Source organism: Corvus cornix, chromosome Z, assembly GCF_000738735.6.
Source record: "Corvus cornix cornix isolate S_Up_H32 chromosome Z, ASM73873v5, whole genome shotgun sequence".
NCBI lineage: Eukaryota > Metazoa > Chordata > Aves > Passeriformes > Corvidae > Corvus > Corvus cornix.
Genome location: NC_046357.1, coordinates 9,521,895 through 9,542,669, shown reverse-complemented (window position 1 = coordinate 9,542,669; position 20,775 = coordinate 9,521,895). Strand labels below are relative to the sequence as shown.

Here is a 20,775-nt window from a genome sequence, read left to right as displayed (position 1 = left end):
TACTTTCAGTCATTGTGAGGCATGAAAAATAGGTCTGTTGTGTGGTTTGGGGTTTTATTTTCAATATAAAATCACAAGTCTGTCTGATAGAGGATACTGTTTTTGATATTCTATTCCTAAATTTCTCCAAGTAAAATGACTGTACTCAACATAAAATTTTGATTAAAATCGTTGTATCAAATAAACATAATGAAGTACACATTCATACCCTTCTAAAGGAATGGAGAACCATGCTATTGTTCCCCCTCCCTCCCTCACCCTCTCCATTGCCTTACAACCAGAGACCCACCTGCCAGGTAAAACTCAGCGAGCAAAACTGTTTTCATTAGCTGCTGCCAGGATCTCTGCTCTAGACACTGGAAAGAAAGAGACCTATGATGCGGAAAGTAGAAAAAATTGCAATATTGACAAAAAGTGCTAATTTGTGAACTCACAGTTCACATGTTGAACATGTTCATCATTTTGAATCCTTTAGCTGGTGGAACCATATTCAGTTTTCTTTTCCCTGGTAAACAAAAGCTTTCAAGTTTTAATTTAACACTTATTTTACAGGGGTTTAAGTAAAATGGGAGAGCCAGCTGCTTATGACTTTCATAGAATTATTTAATGACTAAGTGCCTGAAGCTTAGTAATGATGTCATGTTCTTTTCACCTTTTTTGATCAAGTTCTGTGTGTATACAGTATCAAACCAGAAGAAAGAGAAGGAATAGCACAATACATGGAAAGGCTGCAACCCCCGATATCTGAATCAGAAACATCTATTGGAAGACCTCTACACTACGTAAGTCCATGGAGACCCACAGTTTGATGGAAGCAAAAAACCTTGTTGAGTCATCTGCAAGAGATTCCTGGGAAGCATAGTTATGCAGTTGCCTGTGTAATGTGAGATAAATCTGATTCAAAGAAAGGAGAGATGGGGAGTAAAAATCAGTTAAATAAGTGATTATCTCATTTTTTTTCCACAATTCTAGTTCAGGTAGTCATTTGCTCAGAGCATGCTGCGTTACTCATTTCTGTTTGCCATTATGAGTTAGGTCTGCTGGTATACGTAAAATAAGGGATTCCTTTTGTCTGCCCTGGAACAATAGTGTGTCACTCTACAGACGCTGTCAAATGAAAGAGCAGTTTCCTCAAACTATTTACGTTTGATCAGGCTGTCAAAGCCTAAAGACAGAGAAGACCCTTGTGCCTGACCAGCCTGTCTATAACCTGTTATGGGGACCCCACTAAACAGCCGGATGTATCAGAGGGGCTTCTGGGCTGTGCACTGACAGCTTATCAGAGTCAAATCCTTTATATCAGTTTAGAACAGAGATCCCTTTCTGGATTTCCCCACTTTTAGTTGGCAAATAACCAGTTTTTTCAGGTACTTTGTTGACTGTCAATGACTGCTAGAGTCTTTGAAGGACTCACACTAAACACTTTATAGTATAACACATTTTATTAACAAACACAGTGATAACAGTAAACTGTGATAGATTAAATTGAGAGATTGGTGTTGATAGTATACTGTCTGGCAAAAATGAATTTAAAGCAATATACAAACAAGTTCTAATGCCCAATGAAAGAAAGCTCAAGATAATTATTTAGCATGCAGAGAATAAGGCTCTTACCCTATAAATGTCCCTGTGGAGACAGAAGACAAGACAGGTACAGCTTGTCAATGATGCCAGAAGTTACAACAGAGTCTACTCTGACCTCCCTTCCCACTTAAGCTATATTTATATTATTTTCTTTGAGGGAGGGGGAAGGTAAAGTTACAGTTGATGTAATTTCATGTTTAGGTGGATTTTGACTGACTTTAGTCATTAGTATTTGTAGAAACATGAAAATTAATATGTATTTTCAAGTTAATGAAGCAAAGCTCAGCTTTCATTCACCACCTGGCACATTCCTTTGGCTTTTTTCCCGTTAGGTACATTGTTTTCATCAGAGCATGATCACAACCCCATTGTGTTGCTCCATTCTCTGTGTCACATGTGCATTGATTTCAACAGAGCATGACCACAGTAGCTCCGTGCCACTCCATCCTTTGTTTCATGTCCCCCTTAGAGCAGTACACCAAGCTTCTTTGGTGTTCCTGCTTCAAAGGTGTACAGACAGTTTGTCCCTGGTAAACTATAGCCAATGTATACATTCCTTCTTGCTGAACTTTGCTTTTCAGTATTTTCCAAACAGTTGCAACACTTTAATTTTCATCATCCCTTCTCATTGTTTCAGCAAATGTGGATTAGTAGGCCGTGGAAGATTGGCAGTGCACGTTAAGAACTGTGGTTATTGGCAACATATATAAAATGATGTACTGAAAATGGATGATTGAAGGTAGGAAATCACTGGTGCACCTAACGCATAAGGAGTGGCTCTGAGAAAGGAGTAGCTTTCTTTTGGTTTGGATCTATGAAAATAAGGCATGAACAGATGTCCAAAGTACTCTAGCTCTTTGAAGTGGAGGTTTTCTAGACAAAAAACCAAAAAAGGTTCTAACTGTCTGTTGGTCCCAGAGATAGCCTTTTTACACAGATGGACCCCAAATGAGAAGGGCAGTGTTTGATGGACGGGCTCCAAAATCCAAAGAGTGTATTTAAATCTGTATGTGTACAAAGCACATGCATGCACATGTAAGTACATTCATATAACATGTTTCCACCTAGGCTTTAAAGTCTGAGTGATGCTTTACTGAAGGCAACTCATGCTTTGCTTACGTTGGTCTGTATTTAAAGATGTATTTTGTGTGCACTAAATGCACTGGGCATTTTGTATGAATGTATGGATGAATGCAGACTATAGGAATGACTTCTAACTTTCTGAACCTGAACATAATCATCTGGCCTATTATCAGTAGACCTGACCCCGCAATACTGAAGGAAAAGCAGATCTCTATATGATGTAATAAACTTCTGATTATTACATGGAAACATTCCTTCTTTTGCTTTTAAACAGCTGTGGGAAGCTCCTGGAGATTGCTCTCTCCAGGAGCCAACAGATCACTCTCTTTTGCCCACTCACTGATAGCACTGGATCCTACTATCCATTGAACTATTCATGCCAGGGAGAGCTAGCATCAGACATTGTCCAAATTCTGCCAGTGCCCCTAAATCTAATTAGGTGAGAAACAGACATATCAGCAAGCAATCCATGCTTAGCACTACAGAGGAAGGCAGAAAGTCTTGCCTGGCAATTAATTCCTTCACGGTTGCAAAACTAGAAATCTAACTTTGAATATGTGAGCAGAAGATGTTGAACAGGTGTCCCAGGGAAAGAACTCCTTGCATTGCCTGAGACTAGTTATCAACTAAGTGCTGAAGAAAATGGAAAAAACTTAAAATGTAATCACTTTTAAAAAACACTAGAGAAAATACATCTACTCTAATCTTACCAGCTAATGAACTGATACCTTTAAGGCTGAGACTTCACTAACTTACAGTTTCCAGGCTCCTTCATGAAACCAGGGTTAAAGTGGGGAGTTTAGTGACTCTAAGCTCAAATATGACTGTGCAGACCAACTGCTACACTCCTGAGCCACAAAACTTCTCACAAAAATTAATAAAAACATGTTTAAGAAAGATTTATATAATAATAAAAACTCCATGAACTGGTGACTTTATCCATTCTCCTTTTCTTCCAACTTACACTGCTTTTGCTTTCATATTCCAGTTAAATTAAAATCTTACTCAGTATCCTACTGATCTATGATTTTTTTTCAGCCAGAACGAACAACCCAACCTTCCGGAAACAGATGTGCAAGGACCTATACACAGAATTCAGATAATCCCTTAACTGTATTTTGATGATCTAGATATACCAAATATCATACCATAATGACTGTTTTCTAGTTTCATTAACATTTATTTTTATGTTGTTCTTTTCTTCCCTCACATCTTTAACAATTTCATATTTAAATTTGAGTACCAGGTCTAGAAATGACACTAATGTCCTAATTTTGATTGTATCAATACTGTGGCAAGAATTCCTGCTTCTATTGCACATTTTTTCTCTTTACGTAACCAAATATCAATGGAATGACATTCTCATCTATGACAGTAAAAGACCTGTCCAAATCAGTTGGTTTTACATCAGATTCTCATTCTTTGTAGATACAAATTGTGGACTTCATGCATGTTGTCTGGTACTGGTATACAATTAGAAACAATTCAAAAATCTGTTTCATTTGAAATCAGTTTCCCAAATAATTATAAATCAGATTCACTCAGTTCTTCTGCGCAGAAATTGAATAATTCAAAAACACTGCAATTTTGAAAATTTTGGCCAACGAAAATTTTTGCCTTTCATCTCAGGTTTTGCACCAAAATACTTAGGGTTAGATTAAAAAAAAAAGAGGTTATACATAAAATAACCCTTTTAGAATATCTGAGAGAAGGACAGAAACCAGACCTAAAATTCAGTGCGGGCATTTTTTTACCATTATTTCATGTGTTTGACCTAATTCTGAGAGGGAATCACACTGAAAGGGAGTACCCCCCATCTGCCAGCACTTCATCTCTGGTGTCTCACCTTTCCTAATACCTGCTCATGGAAGAACCTTCTTAAATGTGGGAGGAGGGAGACACACAAAAAGCCCTAGGTTTGCTCCCTCATAAATCTCAAATTAAAATCATGGTTGTACCCATCCATCTCAAACTTCATTCTCCAGTCTTTGGAGAAGCAAAGACTTTGCTCATTTTAAAAATAGGGGAATTGGTTCTAATTGAACTTGACTTTTTTGTTTTATTTCCTTACTCTTTTGTTGCTAGTATCTCTTTGGACCACCCAACATAACTCAGCTATTTTTCCTTGGCATTCATGCAGTCAGAATCCTTGCAAATGTCCCTGTTAGTCATTGCTTGGCCCAGCTACAACTGGCATAGTGAGGTTTTTGGAGTATATTTTTAATTTGCAGTCAGTTCCTTTTGACTCTTGGACATGAAACCAAAGACAGTATATCATACACTAAATCAGTGTAATAATTAGCTTGATATATGCTTCTTAATTAGTATAATTTTAATTGGCAAAAAACTCTTATGTTTTCATGACACAGGGGTTAATGATGTATATAAATTATGGTGACTCTGTCCCATTAGTTGGAGTCCCAAAGCCATCTCAGTGGAGGGCATACATAGCAGAGCTGTAATTCTCCCAATGGTCTAGTTCTATGGTGGAGTTCTAGGATCTCAGTAACTTGCAAGAGCCTGGGTGGCCAAAAGTCACCATTTGGGTGGCCCATGGAGCAGAATTTCACTGTTCTGAGTAGTCATGGTGTGTTTAGACTGACAGTGTAAATGAACACAAGAGTCCATCACAGGCACAGAAGACTGGGATAGCATGCAGCTGAAGGCGCATTGCTCCTCCAGGATTTAAAAACTTCCAATTTAGTACATTGTCTACTTCTAATCCTGAACGCACATGGCATCAGAAATAGTTGTGCTTAAATTAGAACCAAGACAAGATGTACAAGCTGAGTTAAGGCTCCTGCAGTCATCCTCCATTCAGGGCTGCGGACAGACAGAACTAAATGCATGTGGTTCTATTTCTGCCTCTTCCCTTTGCTAGCTGAAACCCATATGTGAATCACAGTGTGCTTGAGATGTTCTGCTATTATATATCATTGTTCAAAGTGCCATGTGTGCACTTACTTCATTTAAATCTCTGTGTTCCTTAAGGGATAGTTCATTTAAAAGTTGAGAGAGGTAAGATCCTCCTAAATGTGAACTGTTCAGGTATTTCCAGATGAACTGGCAGATATGGTAAGCATTTTGATGAGACCTGAAGTCTAGCACAGGCTTCTGGAAGCCAAGTGGATGATTTGCAAGTTATCAGTGCAATTTGGATCAGACTCTTCTTGAAAGAGAAACGTGCTGTGTTGGTTACCGGTGGTACTAAAGAGCATAGATGTGTTTCTAGAAGGATCAAGCAATGCGAAATCAGAACTGGAGTTTTTTGCTGAATGCAAATAGGGTAACAGGAGATCACACAGATAGCAAGAAGCTAGTTTTTCCTAAATATGTGGTAGAATCTGAATATATATGGAAATATTTGACTTAACCTAAGCTGGAAAAGCACAGAGCTCTCTGACATTGCAAAAAAGCAAAATATTTCTGGCCATTTTTATATTTTCCAATTGCTGTTGAATGTTGAAAGTAGGAGTATGTTGTTATAAATACGCTCAATTCCTTCGTGTCCTACATACTTAGCATTTTCCAGGAAATGTGGGTTCTCTTGATTTATGAAATTCAAGTCTCTGCGGACAATCTCTTTGCTTGCAGAGGACCATTTGGTTCCCTTGGTAAAACACCTATCTCCAGAGGAAAAAAATCAGTGAAAGATTAAAACTGACAAGCATCATTTATATGTCAAGAACTTTCCCCTGAGGTTACTACAGAACAAACCAAGCTGTATGCTAGATTCTTTGTTGTTTTTACTATACTGTTTTTCAAAAGCTGTGAATTTTCAGCATAATTGTGTGTGGTATAGTTCTCATCACAGCAACCCAAAAGATCTGTTAAAAAAAGAAAAGAAAGCCAACTAGGCAATGTACTTAAAATTGCATTCCTGTGACTGTGTGGGGTCTTTGAAGTGTTTTTAAAATGGCAAAATGGCAACATAACTGTGTTTCTATGACTGTATATAGGCATTGGCTCCAATTCACAAATCCCAAATTCCACCCAATTCTCAGTGCCTGGTGTTTTCTATTGGCAGGACACTTCCTGCACCCTACAGCCAAGCAACAGGAAATATTAGGGCTTGGATGGATTTAAGATGCCTAAATCTGGAATCCACTTGTGTTGAAATTTTTGACCCTGCCTTTCAGTCTCAGGTGTGAAACAGAAAACCATTAAATTCTGTCCCTACCACTCCTGTCTTCTATCTCCTCTTCCTCTTTTAGCATACAATTCAGTTGCTTCAGTGGAAGAACAGCAAGCTGGAGGGCAGTGATTGATATAACAGCACATACAAATGGTGGTCAAGAACATAATAACTGTGCTGCTGCTATCAAGAGACTGAGCCAATTAAATGCCATATTTTAATACAAACTTTTGCCAGGACTGTATTTGCTTTATTGAAGTTTCTAACAAGCCTTTAATGTTGTTACAACAGGATATTACTTTTTCTTCAGATAAAATATAAATGTTCTGCTAAAAAAGGAGTAAAAATTGTGCTACAAGGTTATGTGTTAAACAATTTCTGCATACTTCCAAGCAATGTAACTTAATCTTAGCATAGTAGGGGCACAGGTTTTCTATGGTGCAAGATGTGAAATGTTTATATAAACCACAGTTAAAAGAATTTCTAGGCTCAGTTCAAGAGTTTACACTTTTAAAGTCATTCCACCAGGGCATTCATCATGATCACACAATTGCTTCGTCTGAGTTCTTTAATTCTTTCACCCCTCTGAAATTGTGTATTTAAAAACCTATGACAGGATTCCTAAACAGACAAGGTCAGCTAGGTGTTGTAATCACATCTCTTCACTAAAAAAGCCATATGTAATTGGTTGAGCTTTGGCTCCAAATTGTTGTAAACTACCAACTCATATGAGTATTACTGGGAAGAGACCTAGGGAAAATGTCTGTAATATCCACTGTCTGTGTAATAAACAGAGTTATGCCTATCATTAGCACTCAAGCAAGTAAATGTTGGTGCTTTTATGGTACCTAAATAGTTTTTTTCCAGTGGTGGTCAGGACTGTTAGCCCAGCTGGTGCTCAAAGGGCTTGGATACCCTGGCCCTGGTGTCTGGATGCTGAGAGAGTAGGAGCTATGCCTTCTCTCTTGAAGCATATAATTTATTGGCTTTGAGAGGCCAGGTTTTGGTAGCAAAGGGGCTGCAGGGGTGGCTTCTGTGAGAAGATGCCGGAAACTACCTCCATACCTGACAGAGCCAACTCCAAGACAGATATGCTGCCAGCCAAACTGAGCCAAGTGACAATGCTGGCATTCTCTGGGATAACATACTCAAGAAAGGTTGAAAACTGCTGCACAAGAGCAGCTATGAGAAACAAGTGAGAGCATGTGAGAGAAAGAGCCCTGCAGACACCAAGAGCAGTGAAGGAAGAACAGAGGAGGTGCTCCTCCATTCTTCTATACCCTCCCAATCTTTTCCTTAGACCTCCTTTACTCTTAATGTGCATTAAAAAGACCTTGTTGTCTGACACAACACTGGCCAGCCTCAACTCTTAATTGAGCTTTGCCCTTTCATATCCTCTCTCAAAATGTATGAACTACAGCTCGGTAACTTTCCTTCAAAAATTCAAAAATTTCCTTCCTGACCTTACTTCGACACACATAATTTCCTTTCCCTCTTGAGTTTCAACATGAGTTCCTTGTTCAGCCTGACATTGGACACACTGGAATTGCCTGGTCCTGTGCTTTTAAATGGTGGTTCTTAAGAACTGACTGGCACTCATGGACACACAAGCCCTCAGAGGCAGATTCCATTGGGACACTGCTAAGTAGCTCCCTGAGTAGCTTGAAGATTGTCCTTTTGAAATCCAGGGTAACCACTCTGATTACCTCTTTTTCTCATCAACCATTTTGTCACCACTGTGGCCAAGTCACCTATCACTGCAGCCCCCAGAAGTCCTTCTCTATTGAGAAACAGCAAATTTAGGAGGGCAACATTCCTACTTGGCTCACTGAGTACCTGTGACATAAACTTCAGGAATTTGCCAGACTAGTCAAAGAACTATAGTATTTGCAGTAGATCTCTGGGAAGTTGAAATCTTTGCTAAGAGCTTCCCATTCAGAAATTTACCATAATTGCTTACAGGAGAACACATCATAAGACGAGTGGAGTTTCCTTCCCAAACATGGAATCTCAGAATCACAAAATGTGTACCTGAAGGAGGAAGTGGTCAACAAAGTCAGAGGAACTCACCAAGAGTGTTCAGCAGGGCCTACGGCCTGGGGACAGCCACCGTGCAGGACACCCAGCACCCAACAGCAGGGCAATGGGAAGAGAAGCTTGGGAAGGGGTGGCCTTAGCTCAGCACCCAGGGCTGCTGCTCTTCCCAAAGCTGACACTCAAGCCCAAGCCCAGGGTCTTGCTCAGGTGTGCACACTGTGGGTGTGCCCAAAGGAGCCCTGAGCACAATGTGAGGATGGAGGCAGTTATGGTACATGAGGCCCCTTCTATGTCAGTGTGCTCTGTGGCTGCACTGGGTTTGCAGTCCTTGCATACCCATGGTGGAGCCATGTCATGCTTTAACCCCCAGCCAGGAGCTCTGTGCCACACTGTTGCTCACTCACTGCTTGGTGGGGGAGAGGATTGAAGGGTTAAAGGTGAGAAAACCTGTGGCTAGACATAAAAGCAGTTTAAGAGGGAAAGCAAAAGTCATATATGCAAAGCTGGCCCCACCCTCACTTCCACAACCACCGCCATTGCTGCTGCAGTGGGCTCCTCTTTCTCTGGTCTGCCTAGTCCCACCTCTCACTGAGTATGACAACCACACCAAGGGGAGAAAGTTCCTGCTTTACAGGATTCTGGCTGTCATCACACGGCTGTGCCTTATGGTGGGTTTAGGGTTTAAGCACAGGCTGGTTGCCCAAGCAGGAGGACCTGGTGGTGTAAGAAGTGTCTGTGGTGGGAAACCCCCAGAGATGACAGAGCACTTAATGCTGTTGGGGACCTGTGGAGACTTTCTGATCCCAAATCGTTGCAGAATCAGGACTACCTAGAGCTGCTTGCCCAAGCCACTTGCCCAGCCACTTGCCCATGACTGTGTCCTGACATTTTTTGAAGTTGTTCAAGACTGGTGATTCCACAACTTCTCGGCAACCTATGGCAATGCTCAGTCACCCTCTCACTAACAATTCTTTCCTGTGGTTCATTTGGAACCTCCTGTTTCAATATTTGCCCATTGCCTTTTGTCCTGCCCAATGGACTTCTCTGGAAAGAGTTCAGTTCCATCATCTCTATATCCCTCCTTCATATATTTGTAAACCATGATGCAATCTGCCCTGAGCTTGCTTTATGGTAGACTGAACAGCCCTCTCAGACTTTTCTTTTAGGGAAGGTTCTCCAGTCCCTTAATCATAGTTGAAGCTCTTTGCTGGATTTCATCTTCAGTGTATCTCCATCTCTCTTTTGTACTAGAGAGCCCAGCACTGGACCCAGCACTCTTGAGGTCACCACACCAGTGCTCAGTAGAGGGGAAGGATCACTTCTCTTGGCCCTAGCAACACCTCTCCTAAAGCAGCCCAGTATACCACTGGCCACCTTTGCTACAAAGGAACAGTACCACCTATGGTGGCTCTTTCTAATTGGACACCCAAAGGACAGAAGTCATGAAAAACCTGGATTCATGCAGTGTCAAACTGCTTTAAACTCCACATAACATACTTGCTGTTCAGCTCATCCTACTGTATGAAGATACTGCTTCTATGACTGCCTGGAACGTCCAGGGACTAGAGATGAACCCTGATTTCAGCATGTGTGTGTGCGCTTTTTTCCCAGTTTCTGTTTGATTTGCACTATCTGTAGTAGGAGGAGATTCTTTCTAACAGATAAACCAACAAGGTGGAATTCCTAAAATAAATTTTAATCTTCTTAAATTAAATCAGAGCAGCAATACTTTTGAATTTTTTGACTTCTTGTTTAGTCACAGGGTGCACAAATATGAAGTCTTTTCCTGGCAAAATAAAAGCTTAGGAAATATAAAAATCTGAAGTGGTGCTTGACTAAATTTTACTAAGAGTAAAAATACATGTAAATAATTTAGGAGTCTAAACAAGAATCCCAGAGGGCTTGAGATACCTACTGCTGCATTTTCAAAGGTAGTTCAAGTTGGGGCCTAGAAGTATTACAAAGCTAGTAGCTGTCTTTGGGTATTAATTGTAACTAAAATCCATGACTGCAGTAATCCATCTTCCTGGCTTTCCATATATATGCCTTGGATTTGCTAGGCAACCACTAACAAACTCTACCAGGTGCACAAGGGTGTAACTCCATGCTCCTCTGGTCAAAGTCATTTCATCTTGGTAGCTATGGGGGAAAGGGAGAGTTACACAAGCCATGTTCACCCAGCCTGACAGTTTATGTGTGTTTTTCACAACTACAAGGGTTTGTGAATTGTGGCAGTCGGAATAGGTAGACACCCACTTCTTCTGACTCCACTACAGAGGAAATAATCGGCAGTACAGGAGGCCTTTGTTTTAGTACCCTCTAGTTCCTGAAACAGTTCGGGACAGCTACATTCATTAGTGAGTAGATTTCCATGGGAGTGAGGTGTGTACATTGAAGCTGATGATTATTATCTCTGAAAAGCTCAGTTTGGTGTAATCTGGCCAATTTTTCCCATAAGCTTTTCTTCATCTCCTGGCATAGGTACAGCTGCTCATCTGTCACCATTTTCCTCAGTGATGACCATCTCCCTGAGGAAGAGAACGACCACACAAAGGTAAAAAAGGAAGAAAAGTAAAGCAGAATTATTAAAAGAACATTATATTGACCTGGTGATTTCAACAGGGTGGGTCCACCTGCACAGAGATGTTCGCAGCACTGGAGCCAAAAATGTGACAAAACCAAGTTTTCCTTGCTTTCAAGTCTGCAGATGATTATAGAAACAAAAATGGTACTAGAAAGCTGGAAGCAAGTTTTAAGGGCCATAATCAAAACCAAAAGATGAACTGAGAAGTATTTTAACCTGCCAGAATTTGTGTGCAAAAGTTCGGTGTTTCCTCTGCATGATGTGATAATATTTTTCCCACTTAGCAGAGGATATTGCAAATGCTGGTCTGAGTGCAATCAGAAGATTAAGCAAAAGGCAGCCCTGGACATGAGCATTGTCAGTCAGGTAGTGAAGTAATTGTTTTTAATATTTTATTTTTATAGGTAAGATCATAATTACAGACAGCTCTTCAAACTTCTTACCTCACATTTAACTTATTGATTTGCACTCCTTTTTTTTCACTTTTCCTCTAAAATGTAAACTAACTTTTCTCCTGCTTCCTGTTTTTGTTTAGAATCATTAAATTAAGCAAGAATGTTGTGGCATGCTATTTCAAATTATTCAAAGACTGTCAAAGGCAGAAGGATTTTTTAAAAAATCAGGTTTGCATTGGTTTAAAGGAGAAAGAGTATCTAATTTTGAAAATTCTACAAGGTGTGTATTTATACTCTTAGATAAAAGCTTTGACATATTGACCTGTAGTTTGCAAATTTAGTTCTTAATGTCAGGAATAGAACCTATTTAGTCCAATTTCTGCTGATTTTTTCATTAAGGAAAAACCCAGCTGATAAAGTTTATGATTTTTTTGTTATCTCCCTATGTTGAAGTACCATAGAAACAAATCGGTATATTGAAAATTTTAGTTTTATATACTTTTGAGATAATGGTTAGAATAAAATTTTCAAATCAAGATTTCCATATCGTAAGATTAAAAAAGACCTGGGAGACTAGAACTACAAAGGTTACTTTTGGAAAAAGTCACATTTGTTTTGAACTGTCTGGTGTTAATTACTTATTTAGTAATCCTAAATTTTTTTTTTTCATTGCAAGATATGACAGTAGAACTACTTCACGAAATTTCAATGTAAAGTAATGACAGGCACTAGATCAATGTAACCAGAAAAGGACTGAAACTATCAATTTTTAGCTATTATAGCCTGTCTGATATATTTTTAATGATTTTAGATAACTGTTATAATAATTTAAAAGTATTTAATTTAGTTTTACAACAAAATGTTGCTCTTCTAGGTTCTCTTTAAAGAATGAATAGATTTTTAATATGAGGTTGGTATATTCATTAACCTTAGTTTTTTTTCTTCTAGTACATGAATACAATCTCTAATTGTGATATAAATCTTTTTCCTTTCTATATTTTCAAACTAATGATTTCAATTCCGATTTCATCTTTGGGTGCCCTTCCCTAAAAAAGTAATTGATGTACAAATGAAAACATCTTTTTAGGTTCCATTAATGTCTTGAATTAAATACAGTAAAACAAGTTCTGTGTTGGTTTGGAGCCTGCATAATGAAGCCACTTCTGTGAGGATTTTTCAGGTTGTAATTCAGTACAGTATCTAGCCTGAGTTCTTTTAATAAGATGCATAGGATAAATGTTGGTTTATCAGAGCCATAATTCAAAATTCTATCTAACCTATAGCTGAAGATTTGCTCATATAAGACAATATCTAGTTTTAAAATATGCATTTATTTCAATGAGTGGGTTGAAGTGTGTTTACTGTACAGAATAATTTTAAATTAGTTATTTTCTTTTGTTACATAAAGCTTCTAATGGGCATTTTTGCTCACCCTGGTATTATCTAATCACATAACTATAATAGGTATATATTTCTGAGTATTTGGATGCAGATTGCTATTTTCAAGATTGTGGGGTTTTGGTATTGTTTGTTGGGGTTTTTTATAATCCAGTGACAAACTGAAACATCTTTTAAACTTCTTTGATTTTTTTTAGGCAGACTGTGAAAAGCACCCACACTGTAACTGGATATACTGCATCTGTAAGTCTGAAAATATCTTATTTTCCTATATTGTCCAGTTTTCATATAATTTATTACCAGCTTCCATTTTTTTTCCAGATTTATCCTGAGTCCATGACCTGAGTCTTTTACTTCATAAATTTACAGCATATAAGTATCACCATATTCCAAACAATTTACATCCCTAAAGTGATGTCTAATACTCAGCAATGGGATCTTTTAGCACAGCTGAATTTTCTCATCTACATATGCTTTGCATGTCTTCTTCATACAGCCACCCATAAAACAGGTACTTATATTGCACGTACCTCTTAAAATAAAGTATTCCTAGAATAGATCTTCCTGAAAAACATTTCTAGGAACTATATTGAGCTACCAGAGTTTTCGTCAACTGCAGATTTTCAGAGACAACACAACAGTAAGAATTTCGGGTAAACAGGGATGTAGCACTTGCTGACTGGTGATCATTTGTCATGTTTCAGATAGAATGAAAATGTTCCTTGGCTTTGTTTATTCCCTCTTGTTGTAGGAGCTGATTGGGAACAGGACACACTGGCGTAGAGAGACACAAAGTGAAGAGAGTTGGTGAGTGTGAATGCAGATTCACTTCTTGAACCTCCAGGCCCTGCATGCAGTGCAGGGGTGCAGACTGCCTATCCTCTCTTCCATGCAAGAGAAGACAGGTGTCCAGGCAGGGTTTGGGCTAAAGGTCCCGAGGCCTGCCTCAGGTCATACAAATAACATGGGAAACCTCCAAGCCTGTGGCTGGGAGAATGTCCAAATATTCAGAAAGTGCTAATTACAATATTAGAAAAATTCTCTGGGCTTGTGAAAATTGTGGGTGCGACCTGATTACCTCTGCAAACTGTAAGGGATCTGAGACACATGGGCAACCACAGTGGAAATTAGACTTGAACCATCAAGTCCATTCCCCTGCAGCTATACTTGCATGTCTGCAAGACATTTGCTGCAGAGAAGTCACCAAGATCACCCACTTCCATACCTGTACTCAGCCTCTTTCAAAATCGTGTGCCATCCTGCAGAGAGTTATGTAATCACCAGAATTTGTTCTTAATTTGTAGCATTCCTCTGTCTACAGTCCCTCAGACCACTGTCCTCCTTCACCGAACACTTTAGGGGCTTCCAGGGAAAGATGTATCTATGTCCAGCCTTTGTAGACCAAAGCCTCCAGTTCGGGTCCTATAACTGGTCAAACAGGGGAGACTTGTAGCTCTTGGAGTAGAATTGGTTGTGATCTTTTCTGCTTGTTTTGAACTTCTGACATGTTTGAGGCTGTGGCTCCATGGTGCATCTGTGTCAACGAAAAAGATTTGTCACAGCATCTGCTTCGCAGCCATTTACCTGTTCGAACTATTCCATGGACACATGAACATGAGCTGTTGCAGTGAACCATGACCAAGCCCAGGGCCAGCCCCAAAAGCCTTGAGCATTCGTAAGGCCGGGAAGAGCACGCAAACCCGCGGCTCCGCTTTCAGCCGCGCCCCGCCCTGCGCCACGCCCGGCCGCTCGCGCCCAGCGCCGCAGGGCCCGCTCCGGCTTTCTCGGCAGCTGATTGGTCCTCGTGGCTGCTCCCCGCCTACCGCCTCCCCCATTGGCTGTAGCCCCTCTCCCCGCCCCGCAGCGCCCCCTGGCGGATGTGTCGTTGCTTACTCTGTGTTTTCCGCGCCTGCTGCTCGGGGTGCGGACCCGCCCTGCCCGGCCGCCTGGTTTGCCTTTCCTCGTGGGTTTTTGGCCTGCTGTAAGCTCTGCTCCCCCACATGGAGTCCCTCCGCTTTGTCCTGCCTCCTTCGCACACGAGCCATTGGGGCGCCAGGCGAACACGATCGGAGTCCATCTGTCCCGCTCAGAGCAGGCAGCAGTTTGCTCGGTACCAGGACAGTGTGCTAGCTCGGGAAGGTACTGTAGCAATGACCCAGTCCTCTGTTTCTCAGGGGGGAAGCTGTAGGTAGCTGAACCATCTGATTCAAAAGCAAACATGCTGTTCTCCATTTCATATGGTGAAAACTCTGCAGTAAATGAACTGAAAGGAACATGAAAGACATACCAGAAGGAAAAGTGTTTGCAAAGCTGCTGTTTCTTGGCATAATATGGGTAAAAGAGCTGTTTTACTGTCACTGGCTTGTACAAAAAGATGAAAAGGTATATCCACCCCGTCCTTGTATATTTTTCTTTTCTCCACAGAGCTTTTCTTGGAGACAGATGGGGTAGGCCTGAAGAATAGAGCAGGTCCCCTTACTGTGTTACATGCACATATGGGCTGAGGCAAGCGAGAATATGAATTCCCTAGTCTACACTGATTTCTCCTCTTCAGCAGAGCTGAAAGAAGTACAGCACCTTAGCATTCAACTGTGCCTGTAACATAACAGATCACCTAGTCTGAACAATTAGTATCAACACAAAATAACATCTTCAAGTATAAACAGTATTACGCATGAGGGAATATATTGTGTCAGTCACAGCACCTGTGCTTGACACGAAAAAACCAGTATCAAGGTATTATTTAAGATGGAAGTGCCAGATGTTGGCCAAGCTAAGGCTCTGTTCTCAAAGGACTTGAAAAATGAAATCTATTTTCTTTACTAGTCAACATGGAGAGGAGGGGTGTGGATAAAGATTATACCAACTTTTATTTCCACACTGATAAACTTTTAGGGCTTTGTATGCCTTCCCCCGGTAAAAACTTCTTCTGCTGAGACCATAAGCATCTCAGCTTGAGAAAATGGTTCCAGATGGGAGATGAGCATATTGCTCTGGAGGAGTTTATAGATACTCTACTAGAGAGACAATCTACTAGACAGAAGGTCTGTCATAGTTTTTCCTCTTTTTGTCTTTTTTTTTTTTTTCTTTTTAATTTGCCAAAGTGAGTAATGATGAAATACAAAACTAATTATTAATGAACCTAGTTAGCTGACTATCCAGAGTGGACTGCAGCAGGTTCAAGTGCATGGGCTGAGGAAAGTCCATGTACAGTGTTTATGCCAATAAACAGTGACTATGAACTGTGTAAGATAATCAAAATCACTCTAATAAATCAAAATGTCTGCATGCTTATAATATCCTGCAAAGCAGCCTCTTTTTTTACCTTCTTTGATTATATCAATGAAGATTGAAAAATGTTAGAGGACAGTAAAATTTTACACCAGAAAGTTCACAATATTCTACACTGTTTGGACCATTTTAACCAAGTGAGACCAAATGGATTTTCCTTAATTTTAAATTACTTGATGTTACTTTTATTTAAAAAGGTATATTACAACTTTAATATATATTACAACTGCATTTTTCCAAGGTTTTTCTACAGACCAAGGTAGGTCTAACGAGCAAAGTCTTCAAAATATAATGTGATTGAATCTGATGAAATGATCTGTAAGCCTGACTCAGTGGGAGTTGTCTTGGTAGATCAGACAAAGTCAGTAAATAGGGGATAAGGACAGAACTGATTTACAGTACAATAGCAGTTTTGTGATACTTACATGTGACTGGTTCTTGATTTCATTTCACATATTGCACCAATGAACTACCCTCTGGATATTTCCCTCATAGTCCATAGACTAGAAAAGTAGTGTGTATACCTTAGGGCTTAAGCTTCATACTCAGCTTTTACACAACCAAAATTGGGTGAGAAGAATGTCTGCCTGAATGGGAAGCACATAAAATAAACAAATTAGGAGAAATAAATTGGTATAGAAGAATAAATCAAAAATTTATTCTGTGATCCAATCATCAGAGCATCTAAACTCACAGAAATTCTAGTGGTGCTTGTTTATCTGCCTGTTTATCTAACTTACACAGCAAATCTTCAGTTTGCTTATATGGCTCGTACAATATGTTTGAAGAAAGAGGCCTGTAAAGTATTTTAGAAATGACTGGATTTATGTTTCACCAAGACTTAGTTAAAAAATTAGCTCCCAAAAGGGTTTTAGATTCCAGAAACATTAAGAAAACGAAAAAATTCTAAAAAACATTCAAAATGTTATTTTGAGAGTCTGGATAAATAAAAAATGTCTGGCAGATGTCTTTGCAAACTTTCCAGAACAATGTACTGTCAACTCAAGGTAAATGATTATAATATTTTATCCAATTTTTAGTAGTGGGAAAACCAAAATATGTCCCATAATGAGAAACAAGCTTACTTTGTTTATGATATTCTCCTTTAGCTCTGATTTATCTTTAGGACAGCTAGGGTTTGCTTTATTTAGAATTTAAGATTTATAAGCAGTTAGTGAAATATGCTTACAAAATTATTATTGGTGAAGTATTTCTATTGCACATTCATTTCAAAATGATACTTACTTAAAAGATCTTGTTTTTTCTTATCCTACTGTGAAATGAAACCAAATGTCAGAACCTTAAAATATTTCACTATGTTGATTTTTCTTCATTATATTGCTTCTAATTGCTTAATGAAAGTACGTGGAATTACACCAACAGGATGCTTTAAAGGCTCAGACCCAAAACGTTCCTAAGATTTGCCGTAGTTTGCTATGCAATAGTATAACAATAACCTCGTTAGTATCACAGAAGATGTGTCCTATGCCTGATTAGCACTTGAGGAGCCGAATATGCACTAATAGTTAATCAAGGCTATAAGTCCTCTGGACTGAAATGTTTGCGCCTATTTGTAATTATTTACTAATAGGCTGCCTTTTTTTTTTTTTTTTAATGTAATGGACACCTACTTATTATGTTAGTTTTCAGAGATGAACTTTACTACTGTGGAAAACAAACATAGACAGCTACATTTTCCCTTATTGTTCTGGTCATCCACTACAATAATTTCCATGAAGGTGTTTCTGTTCATTTTTGTTTGTTTGTTTCTTTCTTTTCCTTTCAAATTTCATACCCCAGGTCTGTGATCTTGTTTGTAGGAGAAACTGCAGAAGTAAAGTCTGCTTTCTTTGGGGAAAGGTAACTATGAGTTGTTTTGACTGAAGTATACAAAATTCAGAAGCAAATAAGAAGGCAGATGTGAGGTTTTGCCAAATGTGCAAGAACTCAGGGGCATGGTTTATAGTAGAGTAGGTCAAGCCTGCAAGGCCCTCAAGAGGAATTTCTTTGGAGATCACAGACAATAGACAGAAAAGACAGCAGTCAGCAATAAAAGTAATTACAACAGAGGAAGGTCAAAAAACGTTTAAGATACAGAGAAAATGTTGGACAAAAATCCTATGCTAAAAACACAGGAAGGACTGACCCATCTGCTACCTTCATGCTGTGGTCCTGACCTAAGTTCTTTTACAGTACACAGAAATGCCTGAAATGTTTTTGTAGCACGTAACTTCTTTTTTCTCTCTCATTTCTGGGCTATGTGGTAAATCTAAGCATATTTATTCATGTGGAATATTTCTGAGTATTTTTGCTCATTTATATCAGTTTGCATACAGTCCTTAGTATTATTTGTTATTTCTAAGTCAGCTACAACATACAAAATGCTTTGCAGTGTAAAAATGTACAGCATTCCTTTTCGGGGAGGCTGTGAGAGAAGACTGTAATGCAGGAAGGCAAGACATGAATAAATTGCAGGAAGGAAAAAAGAAGTATGAGCACAACATATCTTACATAGGGGAAAATATTGTTGGCAAATTTGATCAGGGAGGTGTAGGTAAAGAAAGTGAAAGCAGATTAAACCACAGAATATCTTCTTGATAATTTCTTTCGAGTATAAGCATTAGTCCAAGTTTTGTCATGCATTATTTTAACCTTTATAAAATGGACTATTAATACAATCTTTCTGACTTCTAATTCACAGCACATTATCAAAAAAACCCCCTGTCATTTCCATGAAACTTCTAAGACAGACTGAACCTTTTCCATGAAACTTCTAAGACAGACTGAACCTTACAAAACTTGGAAAAATCATGCCATGGAAATTATTTGGATAGAGATGATAGTGAGGGGGTAGAAGGAATGTTGTTGCTAAGTTCCTGAAATGGAAGTTAATAATCCTAACAAGAGCAATGCTTTGTGCTCCTCCTATGAGTATGTTCTGGCAGAGGAGGAAAAAGTTTGGATTCAAAGACAGTGGGAAGAGAAGAGAAGAGAAGAGAAGAGAAGAGAAGAGAAGAGAAGAGAAGAGAAGAGAAGAGAAGAGAAGAGAAGAGAAGAGAAGAGAAGAGAAGAGAAGAGAAGAGAAGAGAAGAGAAGAGAAGAGAAGAGAAGAGAAGAGAAGAGAAGAGAAGAGAAGAGAAGAGAAGAGAAGAGAAGAGAAGAGAAGAGAAGAGAAGAAGAGAGAAGAGAAGAGAAGAGGAGTAGAGTATGGATCTAAATCAACATGGGATGAATTAAATGACAGCTCATTTAAGTGTCTGGCTCTCTGAGCTCTGCCAGTGACATACAGAAGGAAACAGCCTTAACTTTATTTACAATGCCAAAAGGATATATGCAGAAATATATGGGAAAAAAATGAATGGGTCCCTTCCTCCAGCTTCAGGCCTTCTCAGTTTGAAAGCTGGATGGATTCACACCATCCCACTTGAGGCACAGAGTTTGCTAGCTACATTAAGCAGTCTCCCTGAGCACCCTCACTAGTCATGGGAGACAGGTAGTTTTCTGTAAAGCCAAGGCAAAGTGTTTAAGTTCAGTTCCCAGTTAACAGGAGTCTCAGGAACCAGTTGCCTAACTTTGCCACAGCTGCTGGTGGTAATATTTCTCCTCCGAATTGAAATGCAACAGATTTTATGTTACTGGATGTAGAAACAGGCATTTTTGAAGCTGAAAGCACAGATCTTCACTACTGGGGTCAACGAGTCAAACTAATGAGCTGAGTATGGCAATATAAAGGGAATCTGTTAAACATAGTGACAAAACACACCACCAACCCCTCAGGAGCTAGCAAAAACTAAAGGGTTTAGAGCTCTAAGGCACTCTAAGCTATAGAAACTATTAATCATGTAAAGAAATTAATAGGAAGACTGAATTGGATGCACTGAGGTGAGGCACAGTTACACACCAAAAATGCACTAACACCACAACAATTGTGCCACTAGGTAAGGAGGTAAGCTTTAGAAATTACTTCAGGACAGAATGCCACAAGAACTATGATCTGAAAAATGAAGGTCAAGTAGCAGGTTACCTGCCAAATTGTCAAAACTGCAGACTAGGCACCTAAGGCATGACAACCATAAATTCTATTAGTTTCATAATAGACGCCTGCCTTTAACTTGAGGGATCTAAATTAGCTGAAGCTGTGACATCCAATCTCAGTCTACTTCCCAGTAAACTGAATTCCTCTCAGCCGCTAACTTTGTCTTCAAGGGAAAGATTGGGCCTTTGATATGTGCCTTGCCTGAAAAATCTTTTACCAGAATGTAATAAAA

At 39.3% G+C, this 20,775-nt stretch overlaps 1 long non-coding RNA gene across 1 annotated transcript; it reads left to right on the top strand.

Annotated features, from left to right (window-relative positions):
* Window positions 1-688: 688 nt before the first annotated feature.
* On the top strand, window positions 689-19,488 carry LOC104686648. Its single transcript, XR_751373.2, has 5 exons — window positions 689-782; window positions 11,321-11,393; window positions 13,414-13,459; window positions 13,968-14,023; window positions 19,209-19,488. It is a non-coding gene; the product is annotated as an uncharacterized LOC104686648 (long non-coding RNA).
* Window positions 19,489-20,775: the final 1,287 nt, after the last annotated feature.